The sequence below is a fragment of the Procambarus clarkii genome, chromosome 40 (assembly GCF_040958095.1).
Source record: "Procambarus clarkii isolate CNS0578487 chromosome 40, FALCON_Pclarkii_2.0, whole genome shotgun sequence".
Lineage (NCBI taxonomy): Eukaryota > Metazoa > Arthropoda > Malacostraca > Decapoda > Cambaridae > Procambarus > Procambarus clarkii.
The window spans coordinates 22,668,142-22,682,597 of record NC_091189.1 but is presented as its reverse complement, the minus strand read 5'-3'; the positions used below and the strand labels follow the sequence as shown (position 1 = coordinate 22,682,597).

Genomic DNA, 14,456 nt, shown 5'->3' with positions numbered 1-14,456 from the left:
GATACATACAACGGTAGGGAATTAGCTTATTTTTTCAGAGCACAAAAGTTCGCTAATTCTGTAAGTATCATATTAAATTCAGTAGGAAAAACTTGCTTTATGTCCTATAGAGACTTGGCAAGGTATGCCTACATCCTTGGACTACCAATTTTACTTTTGAAGCATTTAACTGTTTCATTTGTTTTCGAAACTTTGTTTCATTTGTTAGTAGGATTTTCTTGCCCTTATTCTCTTACATGAGTACCGGGTACAAGATTTCCTGCGCCCTTGATTTAATTTAATCATTTAATATCTTTCACTTAACGTTAATTGTTAAAGATCACACAGGATAGGTGCCAGTTGCCACGTTGTCCTGTTTCTGACATTTCATTATTGAACATTCGTGTACCTTTATTTGCTAATTTCACCATGTTTCGTCTCCAAACTTTCCGTGCAAATCCAGCAGGTGAAATAGGAACTTTAAGTCGTGCCAAGAGGACTGAACTACAAACTCTTGCACATGAGTATCAACTAGAAGTTCCCTACCAAGCCAACAAAAATGACCTACACAACCTGTTGCTGGATTACTATTTAGAGCAAGGTAAGATAGACTCTGAAACTCATGAAACTTACTATATTGCAGATAAAACTGATTTGGCAACGCTGAAACTCAAACTAGAGCTGGCCAAGATTGAACGTGAGCAGCAAAGGGAAGCCCGCGAACAGCAAAGGGAAGCAGCTGACATACGAAGGGAAGAAATCACCCTCAGAGAACGTGAAGCTGCCTTGAGGAGAGAAGAACACGAACGTGGACTCGCCCTCCAGGAACGTGAGGTTGCACTACTCCAGGAGCGGGAACGAGTACAGCTTGAAACCAAACGACGCGAGTTGGAGATGCAACGCGAACATGACAAGCAACAAGCGACTCTGGCTCTAGAGTGTCGTCAACGGGAATACACGTTGGAAACTTCACACCTCGCTCAACGCCAGCAAGCTACTGCCAATCTTCCCGTCAGTTTTAATATATCACATGCAAGTAAGTTAATGCCATCCTTTGTAGAAGCAGAAGTTGATGTGTTCTTTACCACCTTTGAAACCCTTGCTAATCAACTCAGTTGGCCTGTCGACCAATGGGCCACACTTCTCAGAGTCCATCTTACAGGTAGAGCTTCAGTCACACTCAGTACTTTGGCGTCTGAGAATGACTACTACACTCTGAAACAAGCAGTGTTGGACGCCTACCTCCTCTCTACTGAAAGTTATAGAAGGAAATTTCGTGACCACCTGAAGGCAAGTACCACTACCTTCCTTGAGTTTGCTAACACGAAACGGAGGTATTTCATGAAATGGCTGGAAGCAGCACATGTCTCTACTTTTACAGAACTCGTCAACCTGATGCTTGTTGAAGAATTCTTGAGACGTGTGCCGCCTCCTGTCCGCCTCTACTTAGCAGATAAAGAAGAAACCGACTACCTGAAGTGTGCTAAGTCGGCTGACACTTACAGCCTCATCCACCGGCTGACACCTGAACCATCCTCCAGTAAGAAGTCGTGGTACAGTTACGAGAAGGTGAGCCCCGATCAAGCTGGTTCACAACTGTACTGCAAATATTGTAGACTCTATGGACATACCATAGACAAGTGTGGTAAGTCTCAATACAAGGGAACCACTGACCAACAACGACCCAAACCAACTCCTCCTAAGTCCGGTAAGCCTGTGATGAATGTTGGTGTTGATGTTAATGATCTTTCTCTTTTCAGTAACCACCTGTATACTGGAACTGTCTCTGCCAACGGTTCAAATCCGGAGGGACGTTTCAAATTGAAGATCTTGAGGGACACAGCGGCTCTACAATCGATCATCTTGAAGTCGGCTGTGCCCAACATAGTCTACACCGGGGAAACAGTCTTCATCACTGACCTCACTGCTACCACTCCATACCCTCTCGCCAGAGTCCACCTGGATTGTCCCTACGTGAACGGGGAAGTCCAAGTCGCCGTCAGGGAAAAGCCTTTTCCCATGCCTGGAGTGCAACTTCTCCTAGGCAACGACTTGGCAGAAGACCTGCAACCAACCAACCTGATCGTCATGGACAAACCCCAGGTGTGTAACTCTGTGCCAAGTAACCCTATTCTTGAGTATGTTCCAGCAGAGGTTCAAGAGAGTGATGATGTTTCTCCTCCGGTTCTCGTGACCACCCGTGCACAAGCCGCACGTCCACAGCCAGCTGACTCTACTGCTACCGCTGTCCCTCAAGACCCTCAGAAACTACCCCCGCATCTGACCAAGTTGGAGTTCCGTAAGTTGCAGAGGGAAGATCTTACTTTAACACCATTGTTTTTCCAGGCTGAGACTCAACCCGACAGTATTCCTGGGTTCTTCCTAGAGAACGACTTGCTCTACCGCAGATATAGACCCAGTAAACTGAAGGAGGAGGACGATTGGGCCAACACCGAACAACTTGTGATTCCCACCAGCCTGCGGCCCACTATTCTACACCTGGCCCACGGAGCATTCTCCCACTACGGCTTCAACAAGACTTACCATGGGATTCGTCAAGACTACTACTGGCCAGGTATGGTAAACAACGTCAAACAGTACGTAAAACAGTGTCATACATGTCAGATGGCAGGCAAACCGAACGTCTCCATTCCCAGAGCACCACTGATTCCCATACAGGTGCCTGCGGAACCTTTCCACAGACTCATAATAGACTGTGTCGGTCCTTTACCTCGGACCAGTTCAGGTAACGCCTACATCCTAACCATCCTGTGTCCTACCACCAGATTTCCCATAGCAGTTCCAGTGAAGAACATCACGGCTGCTACGGTTATCAAACATCTATTGAAGATCTTCACTCAATACGGATTTCCCAGGGAGATTCAAAGTGACTGTGGCACCAACTTCACCAGTGATCTCTTCAAAAGGACACTGGAGGAGTTCAACATCAAACAGGTATTGTCCAGCCCCTATCATCCTGCTTCACAGGGTTCTCTTGAACGTAGTCATCAGACCATCAAAGCACTCTTGAAAAAGTTTTGTAGTGAAACCTCAAAGGATTGGGATAAGCAGATTGACCTAATAATGTGTATTTTCAGAAGTCTCCCCAATGAGTCCCTAGGAGTATCTCCTTATGAGATGCTCTACGGCCGTAAGTGCCGTACTCCCCTTAAGGCTTTCAAAGACTCTCTCAGAGATGCCACCTTCAGTGAGCATCAGAATGTGCCCCAGTTTCTTCAAAACCTTCAACACATTCTAGAGAGAGTCCACCGCTTTGCTCATGATAATCTATTGAAAGCCCAGGTGAGAATGAAGACTCATTACGACCAGACCAGCAAAGTAAGAAAATTCAAGCCGGGAGACTTCGTCCTTGCTTATTTCCCTATCCCAGGTTCACCTTTACAAAACAGATTTTCAGGACCCTACTGCGTCAAAGAGTGCAGAAGCAACAACACATACGTCATAGAGACTCCAGATAGGCGGCGGAAGACCCAGCTGTGCCACGTCAACCTCCTGAAGCAATATAATGGTACTCCTCCCACTGTCTTGACTAATTATTCCACATTCACAGAACCCTACATCCACAGTGAGACCATCCCGGCTTCTTCTCCCGAAAGCACTGACAAGGAGTCGGCGCTTTCTAATTCCAAAATCCTTAATGATCTTCCCAAATGCTTTCAGGATAATAATCGTGCTCCTATGCCCTCTTCTAATTCCACTCTCACCTCGTCAGATAAGCCCTTCATCCTCCATGTCGACGCCAATGGTACCGACGTGGGTGGTGTCGTGATGCAGCAACGAGGCGAGAAGAATACACCTGTCAGCGACTACTGCTACAAGGATCTACGGAACAATTGGCAAGGAGCTACTCTTCCTCATCCTGAAGCTTCAGCACTTCACTCCACACCTGAAAAGTGCTCGGTCCACCATCAATGCGGACCACACCACCCTACACCTCCTGCAGCACGCCCACTTCTCATCTCAACGTCTTCTACTATGGGCTTGCTACCTGCAGAAATTCAACCTGGAGACACGCTATACCAAGAGTCTGACAACATCTTAGCCCATGATCTCTCCAGAGTTTATGAAGTAGAAGCGACTCCATCCATTACTCCACCACATAACGACGTACTTCTTCCAGAACCGCAGGCTTCGGGGGAGAGTTGTGACGATAATCTCCTTCAAGAGATTGAGCCTGCTCTTCCCTTCATAATTACGTCTTCACAACTATATAAAAGACTATGGAAGAAATGTCCAACAACGACAACAAACACCAGCAAGGCTTGCCAGGGTGAGCAGAAACGTATGCAACCAACCACCAAACTACCCGTTGATCGCTACGGCTCCGCTGATTGGTCGCCGGTCTGGCTGCACCTGCACTCGCCCCCAATACTACCTGATGTCTGGGGTCACCCCAACATCAGTCCTCAGAATGTTCCGTGCTTTCGTAGCCAGCACACCTCCCAGCTAGACTCTAGAGTGTACTGAGAGAGGTGGTGGCTTTAAGCCAATATTCCAGCACCTCCCACTTAACTGTTGTATTGCACTTCTTGTTATTTTGCCTTAACGTAACTTTTCATTTTGTCATTTAAGAATTCTTATTATTTTGATTCATTGATTTTATTATACATATTTGTTTGTGCATTATTTTCATGTTTTGATTTATTTAACGTAATTAAAATTTCATTGTTAAAGTTTACTTGTGTTTTGTGTGTCTTCTCCTTACCTTACCACAGACGAAGTTCCAGTTTTTCTATTTTTTTTTATAACTATGTGACGAGGCCATACCCCTAGCCTTAAACAGCCGAACACCAACGCGTTCCCGTCACAATATATATATATATATATATATATATATATATATATATATATATATATATATATATATATATATATACACACACATATCCCCATTAAGCAGCCCGTAATAGCTGTCTAACGCCCAGGTACCTATTTACTGCCAGGTAACGGGCATCAGAGTGAAAGAAACTCTGCCCATTTGTCTCTGCCGGCGCCGGGAATCGAACCCGGGCCACAGGATTACGAGTCCAGCGCGCTGTCTACTCAGTTATCAGACCCCTAAGACCCCCTTTGTTCTCACCTAGTTGTACTCGCCTAGTTGTGCTTGCGGGGGTTGAGCTCTGGCTCTTTGGTCCCGCCTCTCAACTGTCAATCAACTGGTGTACAGGTTCCTGAGCCTATTGGGCTCTTATATCTACACTTGAAACTGTGTATGGAGTCAGCCTCCACCACATTACTGCCTAATGCATTCCATTTGTCAACTACTCTGACACTAAAAAAGTTTTCTAATGTCTCTGTGGCTCATTTAGGCACTCAATTTCCACCTGTGAACATTAGTGAGTGTGCCCCTTGTGTTAAATAGTCTGTCTTTATCTATCCTATCAATTCCTTTGAGAATCTTGAATGTGGGATCATGTCCCCCCTAACTTCTGTGTTCCAGCGACATTTAGGTTTAATTCCCGTAGTCTCTCCTCGTAGCTCATACCTCTCAGTTCGGGTACTAGTCTGGTGGCAAATCTTTGAACCTTTTCCAGTTTAGTCTTGTGCGTGACTAGATATGGATTCCATGCTGGAGCCGCATACTCCAGGATTGGTCTGACATATGTGGTATACAAGGCCCTGAACGATTCCTTACACAAGTTTCTAAAGACAGTTCTTATGTTGGCCAATCTAGCATATGCCGCTGATGATATCCTTTTGATGTGGGCTTCTGGGGACAGGTTCGGTGTGATATCTACCCCCAGATCTTTCTTTCTACTTGACTCTTGCAAGATATCATCTCCCTGCTTGATGGGATTCTGGAAGTTCTACTCCCCAAGCCCGGCCCGAGGCCAGGCTTGAAGGGCCCGAGGTCCCAGATGGTACCTTGTGTTCAGCCTTCTGTTCCTCTCGCCTAATTTCATTACTTTACACTTTCCTGAGTTGAACTTTAGTAGCCATTTTCTAAACCATTCCTCCAGTTTGTCCAGGTCGTCCTGTAGTCTAGATCTATCTTCATCTGTCTTGATTCATCTCATAATTTTTGCATCATCAGCAAACATTGAGAGGAATGAGTCTATACCCTCTGGAAGGTCGTTTACATATATTACAAACAGGATGGGTTCAAGTACAGAGTCCTGTAGAACCCCGCTGGTGACATCTCGCCACTCTGATGTCTCCCCCCCCCCCTCACAGTTACTCGCTGTTTCCTGTGCCTTAGATGTGTGCGCGCGCTCTGGCCGGCGTGAGTGTCAGTCATAACTCAGGGCAACCAGCCGAGTGGTTGGTTACTCAAGGTGTTGTAATAATTGAACTATTATGATTTATTATTATTATTATTATTATATAAATGAACATCTGCGTACGTTCCCGTACAGTGAGTACTACAGAATGTGATTTTACGTTGTTGTTAAGTGTACACAGTGTTCAAGGGAGAGTTTGATAAACACCTCCAAAGGATACCTGATCAACCAGGCTGTGACTCATACGTCAGGCTTACCTGATTGATGGGGTTCTGAGAGTTCTTCTACTCCCCAAGCCCGGCCCGAGGCCAGGCTTGACTTGTGAGAGTTTGGTCCACCAGGCTGTTGCTTGGAGCGGCCCGCAGGCCCACATATCCACCACAGCCCGGTTGGTCCGGCACTCCTTGAAGGCTGTGAGCAGCCACGTCCAACAGCCTGGTAGACACGTCCAACAGCCTGGTGGACCCGTCCAGCAGCCTGGTGGACCCGTCCAGCAACCAGGAGGCCCGGTCGTCGACCGGTCCTGTTTGCTGGACTAGTCAACCAGGCTGTTGGACGCGACTGCTCGTAGCCTGACGTATGAATCACAGCCTGGTTGATCAGGTATCCTTTGAAGGTGTTTATCCAGTTCTCTCTTGAACACTGTGAGGGGTCGGCCAGTTATGTCCCTTATGTGTAATGGAAGCGTGTTGAACAGTCTCGGGCCTCTGATGTTGATAGTTCTCTCTGAGAACAATTGACTTGAGAATGGTCCAGGACAGACCGAAACGTCGTCGTCCCTTCACCTTCTAGTGTGTGGTCTGGTTAACTTCTCTCTCAGAGTACCTGTTGCACCTCTGCTCTTCAACGGGGGTATTCTGCACATCCTGCCATGCCTTCTGGTCTCATGTGGTGTTATTTCTGTGTGCAGGTTTGGGACCAGCCCCTCTACTATTGTCCACGTGATTTTCTACTTTTTATTACGTATCTCTCCCGCCTGCGCTCAAGAGAATTTAGATTTAGGCATTTTAGTCGGTCCAATAGTTTAGATGTTTTACTGAGTGGATTCTAGCAGTAAAGAATCTCTACACGCTCTCCATGGTAAGGGTATTAAGAGTTTGCAGACATAGACATTCTGGAAATAGAAAGGGACTAGAATGCAGCCATTATACAGCACAGTTGATAATGACCTAATGTAACCTCTGGGCTTTTATGGTGTCCCCCCTCACTGGTCTGGGGTAGGAAGGAGAGGTTGTGTCTTGTTCACCTCCGAGGAACCAAAGATAGATAGATAGATAAATAGATTGATTGCTTTTTCCCCTTCACCCTAGGTGAAGGGGAAGGTAAGACTATATTTGCGTGTGGATCGGTGCCGTTCTTCTCATAAGTGTATCATATTTACTGGACTTGTACAATTTCTTGGTTTCAAGTGCATATATTTGCCCCGGTGGGGACTCAGACTTCTGCGAAGCCATTTGGGAATGACGTTTGTCAGTAATTACTGACTTGGCAAGTCCTTGGGGACTTAGTTTTGAGTGAGTTCTAGTGACTTAAGTACCAGATGCTGTAAGTACAACCTTAAAGTACTAGATACTATGAGGTTGTGCTGTCTGGAGACACGTTGATATTGATAGTCCTTAGGGACTTTTAAAGTTGGATAAAGTCAAATTGAGTACAACTTAACCTCGTTAACCGAGACACATTTAAACTGAAGACTGCTGTACGAATGTTCCGAAGTTTTTATGTAAAGTAAGCTTGGGACTAGTTTAACATCAAGTTAAAACCTAGTGCCCCAATGTTGTTATTTCATGTACCTTAAGTTTGACCTGTTTAACTCTGGAGCCTCTAGCGTGAGGGAGAAGTGCCAATGCTTACAAACTTCCATGTGTTTGTAAATAATATTTGTAAGTAGTGTGTGTTACGTGTGAGCAGTTCACCCAAGTAAACTGTTGTTTGTTTTACCGAAGACTTTCCACCTCCCTTGAGTGGCTGTCACTCCTGTGTTCTTGATATGTTCATAATGCACCCAGACCTTGCCGGTGTAGACTACATGCTCCTGTGTGACTAACTGTCCTGTGTCATGGCCAGGTTTACCATCACGTAGCTAGTTCTGGACACACACCCTACTCCCCTTCATATAGTCTAGGGCAGCGGCACAAATGTACGTGTACTTAAATGTGTTAATGACTGACGGTGTGAGTGACTTGAGGCCAGGGGCCAGATTCACGAAAGCACTTACGCTTGCACTTACGAACGTGTACATCTTTCCTCAATCTTTGACGGCTTTGGTTACATTTATTAAACAGTTTACAAGAATGAAAACTTCCCAGTCAACTGTTGTTAGTGTTATAAACAGCCCTCTGGTGCTTCGGAGCTCACTAACTGTTTAATAAATGTAAATAAGGCCGTCAAAGATTGAGATAAGATGTACAGGTTCATAAGTGCTTGCGTAAGTGCTTTCGTGAATCTGGCCCCAGGTCCTCAGGGAGGCCAGGTGTGCCCAGTGTTGAGAAGAGTCTGCCACACCAGCCTTACGTGGGCACGTAACTATAACACCTTCCACTTGAACACACATGTTGAGGTTTCCAAGGAGCCAACATAATAGGTGCCAGTAAGGTAGTACCAGTGAGCCTGGTTGTGCTGACTTATGTTGCTGTGCGGACTCCTACCAACAACAGCTTTGCCAGTCAAATTATTGCCGCAAACCCCTTACAGTGAGACGAAAAGCACTTACAACACCTGCCACAGGTCATGGGACATACTGTACATAACATTAGCAATATGAATTGCAGTCGTCCTATGCATTACATACTGTAAATTGAGTGATTTTCTGGCAATGTTGTCTAGTTTGATCAGTCAGGCTGTTAGTGTTTGTTGCTTGCAATTTGACGGAAACAATGCACCTAAAAGGAACATTTTCGGGGAATTTGTCGAGTTCCCTCACGAAGACAAATAAATTGCCTGTGTTGTAAGTCTGGCAAACTAATTTGTCGTCACTGCAACAAAACCTTGAAGACAAAGACAACGGGAATTGAATGTTATATATAAGAATATATTTCATACTGCTTGTACAGAAGTGAGCAACACCACCGGCCTCAAAACTGGCCATTTACCAACAATGGCAAATTTACTAACAATGCAACAATGTTTTGCCAACTTGGAATATAATAAGAAATCTTCAAGATATTCATGACCGAAAAAAATATTTATTGAAAGCCTAGCAGACATCCAGAAAGTGGGGAAACAAATAACAATAGACCAGGAGCTGAGGCTATGGACAGGGAGGAAACTGAAACAGAAATTCAGGAAGTTGTAAATTCTGATTCAGTATACACGGATACAGATGACAGTAGACTAGAAAGTGTAACAGACAGCACTGACAGCTCGGTATCGACAGACACTTCAACAGTCCCAGATAGAGACATAGACAGACAGACAGACCAGAAGGACAGACATATGCAAATTCTATATAAAGGGCGTTTGCAGACATAGACACTCTGGAAATAGAAAGTGACTGGAATGCAGTTACCATCATCCCAGGAAATGTTTAAATATGCTTAGGAAAGGACAGTGTCGATTTGGATCAACATGTAGGTTTTTCCATCCTGACATGTGCCAAACCTCACTCCAGGACAGAAAATGTTGACCTCAGCTGGCCAGACTTGCACGTGAACGGCCCGGGAACGCTACATAAAGAGTGGCAAGCAAGGTAATGGATTTGGAGGAAACTCAAATAATTTATTATACCAAGACAAAAGAGATACAAAATAGGGAACAAAGAGAATGTATAGAACTGGATGCCAGACCCACTTGTATACCAGAGCTACAGATAGATTACACACCACAACAGAGCTACAGATACATTACACACCACAACAGAGCTACAGATACATTACACACCACAACAGAGCTACAGATACATTACACACCACAACAGAGCTACAGGTACATTACACACCACAACAGAGCTACAGATACATTACACACCACAACAGAGCTACAGATACATTACACACCACAACAGAGCTACAGATACATTACACACCACAACAGAGCTACAACTACGACAGGCAACAACCCTACAACAATCAGCACTGGTCAGAACGAACTGGATATGTCCACGTATAATGAACCTGCTAGAAAAGTCTCCCAGTCAAACTACCTTAAATAGAGTAACCTCGTTCATCTTTGCCAACATACAAGGACTGAAAACAAGAACAAAAACAAAGTACAATTCATAAATGGCCTCACTGAGTCAAGTGCAGAATATTGAGCTTTCCCAGAAGCCCCCCGAGCAGGGGAGCTGTTGGACAGTGAGCTCTGGATACCAGGATATAACCTATACAGGTGAGCTGGGGTAAATAGGTCACATGGAGGAGTGGGTCTGTACATTAGGGAAGACCTTGTATGCTCGGAGCTCCTTAACGTTACAAATGAGGTGGTAGAGGTACTGGGAGTAAAATAGAGAAAATAATCTTAGTTATTATTCTAATATACACCCCCCCCCCCGATGCAACGGCTAAGGAATTCACAGAACAGATCAACAAAATGGAGAAATACCTTGATAGTTTGGCAAACCCGATACCTGATATTATCTTCCATGGTGACCAACATAACCAACCACAGATTAGAGAACTGCTTAGATTCTGTGACAAATTTTCACTCAACCAACAGATATCAGCCAACTAGGACGAAAATATTCTGGATCTGGTCATCACAAACAATGAAGACATAATCGGAAATATTACAATCTCAGATACCACATAGATCACAAGCTCATTGAAGTGCAAACTACCATCAATACTCAGAATAGATCAAGCGAGACGGGGTTATTCAATAAATTCAATTATTATAATAAAAGGATAGACTGGGAGAAAATAAACAGGGAACTTACAAACATTCAATGGGAAACTGTTCTAAATAATAATAAATCCTACACAAGGAATAGAATAACTGACTTCTGAAGCTGTCTGCAACATGTTCCGTTGAGGAAAGCCAGAAAGAGGTCCAACGTAGAAAGAGAACGCAGACGACACTACAAAAGAAGGAAACAAATAACGGAAACGCTTAAGCAGACACGACTTTTTATACAAAGAAGGAATAATTTAAACAGGCAGATTGAAGATATCGAACAGAGACTGAAGCATTCATAACAGATTGAAGCTACTAGAACAGAAAACAATTCAAGAAATAAGGAAAAATCCAAAATATTTCTTCACATATGCTAAATCAAAAGCAAAAACCACTGCCAGTATTGGACCTATTCGTACAAGTATAGGTTCACACATAGAGGATACCTGCTTGATACCTGGTTGATGGGGTTCTGGGAGTTCTTCTACTCCCCAAGCCCGGCCCGAGGCCAGACTTGACTTGTGAGAGTTTGGTCCACCAGGCTGTTGCTTGGAGCGGCCCGCAGGCCCACATACCCACCACAGCCCGGTTGGTCCGGCACTCCTTTTAGAAAACAGCCTAGTTTTCTCTTGAAGATGTCCACGGTTGTTCAGGCAATATTTCTTATGTTGGGAGGATGTTGATCAACCGCGGACCTCTGATGTTGATACATTGTTCTCTGATTGTGAACAACGGCCAGGCTCCAGGCAATAGCCTGGTGGTCCAAACTCACAAATCAGGGAGTAGAAGAACTCTCAGAACCCCCATCAACCAGGTATCAAGCAGGTGTGTATCTGGGGAGGGCTAGTGGGGGGGGAAGGGGAGGAGAAGCTATTGTTTGGTTGATAGTGGAGAAGATGGGGGTGAGAAGGTGAACTTTGTTAGTGCTCCTTGACACCGTCTAAGGGTCGTTCCTGCCACCTGCCTCCCTGGCCAGGTATATTGTGTGTTTTGGTTTGTTGTTGGACTTGACGCCTATCAACCTCTGGAGGGTTATTAAGGCCACCAAAATAGCTTTCTGACCAATCAGCAAGTATAGCGTAGTCTTGGCTTCACTTCCTCAGCCCATTATGACTATATATAACCTTTTCCTCTACCGCTTACTGGATGGGTGAAGGATCCACTACTAACCACTCAAAGGATGGATGTTGGACCCGCTAACCACTCAAAGGATGGGTGTGTGACCTTTGATGTCCGTAAAACATTTACGGACATCAAAGGTGTGTAAATGCTTGATACATGCAGGCTCTTGATGCCTTGTAGCAACTGAACTCGTAAAGCTACCCACCCAAGTACTGGCAGGTACTTCCTGTGTAAAAACTGGCTTAACTTTGACTGCTTATGTTCCAGAGAAGATACTGTGCAAGGAATATACCAGAACTTGTAGACGCTCACTAGCATCCCGGGAGGAGGGAAGGACTGGTGGTTAATGAGAGCTCGCGGGCCGCGTTGTTTGGCCAGGTGCAGTGACCAGTTGCTGGGAGCGGCACGGAGGGACAACACCCTCACTATTGTGCAGGGGCCAGATTCACGAAAGCACTTACGCAAGCACTTATGAACCTGTACATCTTTTCTCAATCTTTGGCGGCTTTGTTTCCAATTATTAAACAGTTAATGAGCTCCGAAGCACCAGGAGGCTGTTTATAACAATAACAACAGTTGATTGGGAAGTTTTCATGCTTGTAAACTGTTTAATAAATGTAACCAAAGCCGTCAAAGATTGAGGAAAGATGTACACGTTCGTAAGTGCTTTCGTGAATCTGGCCCCTGGATAGTTGTGCTGGCCAGGGTTGACCTTAGCATCTTTGGTTCCGTCTCTTAAAAATGTCAGTCAAGCGGTGCACATGTTTCAGAGCCTGTTGGGCTTAATCTTATCTACATTTGGAACTGTGTTTGGAGTCTGCCTCCTCCACCTCGATTCTTGGGTTAATCCATTTGTTAACTACTGACAAAAGTCTTTCTAATGTCTCTGTGCAGCCCATCCATTAGAAAGTAGAAATCAGTACTATTGAGTTGGAGAAACCGGAAAACTATTTTTTACTTGTGTTGCTTTGACCAAATAAACTAAACTAATCTAACCTTCCTAGGCTTAATACACGACATCTGAGGTCTAATATAATACATATGTGTGCTATACTAGGCCTAGGAATATTAAGTTTTTTTTTTAGCTTCATATATTTTAAAATAATTCCTTAGTAGTCAGTATACTACTATCTGTACTACTATCGAATTGGTGACTATTGAGGACGGTGACAATAGGTACACTGTAAACAGGAGGACGGGTTGCTCTGTGGCGACTTGGGGTACTGATCCTCTACCTGTGTGACCTTGTTGGTATGGTCATGTCTCCCCCTAACTCTGGTCTGCCGTCCACGGGAGCAGTAATTGATACAGCCTTTCATCGTAACTCATTCCTTACGGTTCTGGCGCTGTGTTTGTTGTGTGTAAGTGAGCGAATGATAAACCTTTTATCCTTCCATCAGTGCAATCTCCTTTCGTCTCGACGAATAACAGATAATATATTTCTGGTCCGTGTCTGTTTCTAGTGTGTTTTTCAATTTAAGATGAGGTCTTTGCTTCTAAAGCTCGCTAAAGTGTGTTTTCCTTTTCAGGTGAGTGAAGTCCTCAAGAGTACTCCTCCTCCTCCTACATGACACGTTTCTTAGTCATTGGTGAGTACATATGTTTATTTTTCCCTCCATCTTTTGTGTGTGTTATGTGTGTTGGAGTGTATGACTGCTTGCCTCGACACATATATATAACACGAGGATATAGTAGACTGTAAACTATAGTAGTATAGTAAACACAAGACCATTGGCACCTCCAGCTGGCCAATACTGTAGCAAGAGAACACCACAATGTGTCTGGGTGAGGCGACTACCAGTCTTAGGGTAGGGAGTGAACGTTCACGGCTCACACAGGTGTGCACGACAGCCAGGTCAGGTCAGGTGAGGTCAGGTGCGTAGGAGATAACGACTCTGCCAGTCAGGTTGCTGCCATGATAACCCACACATGATTACTAATCTACACCAAAGGAGACCAAAGGACCTCACACGTCCCAACAGTTGTATACAAGATGAGACTTATGCGGGGTGTGAGGGCGTGCGCGCGCGCCCCGCACCTCTGGGCACGATCACCAGGTGTCCTCAGATAGTGACCTCTACTGTGAAGGTCAGTAGGGCTCTGTTGCCCGTGTCGTGTACATCTGCCTCTGCTAGGGAACCATCACTTGGAAACTTCCTCTAAAGACCTAAATAAACTAGTTGTGTTAATTATCGACCCCTTGTCTGTTAATTGTACTGTTCAACGTATTAGTGAGGTGACCGTCCCCTGACCTATTAACCAAGTGTCCGTAATTGTGAGGTA

General features: G+C 44.8%; 1 protein-coding gene across 13 annotated transcripts in view; it reads left to right on the top strand.

The window, feature by feature from the left end:
- LOC123757975 (tyrosine-protein kinase Src64B) overlaps positions 1-14,456 on the top strand; it is a 322,311-nt gene that overhangs the window by 21,372 nt on the left and 286,483 nt on the right. For 2 of the 13 annotated variants that reach the window (XM_045742038.2, XM_045742033.2), the window contains exons 1-2: positions 6,226-6,355; positions 13,703-13,762. The exons of 6 other annotated variants lie outside the window; for them this stretch is intronic. The gene's annotated coding sequence lies outside the window, so the exon portion shown is untranslated. Of the gene's footprint in view, positions 1-6,223; positions 6,356-13,702; positions 13,763-14,456 lie in introns of those variants that run through there. 5 more of the 13 variants (XM_045742026.2, XM_069338848.1, XM_069338853.1 and 2 more) reach the window with 5 other exon arrangements.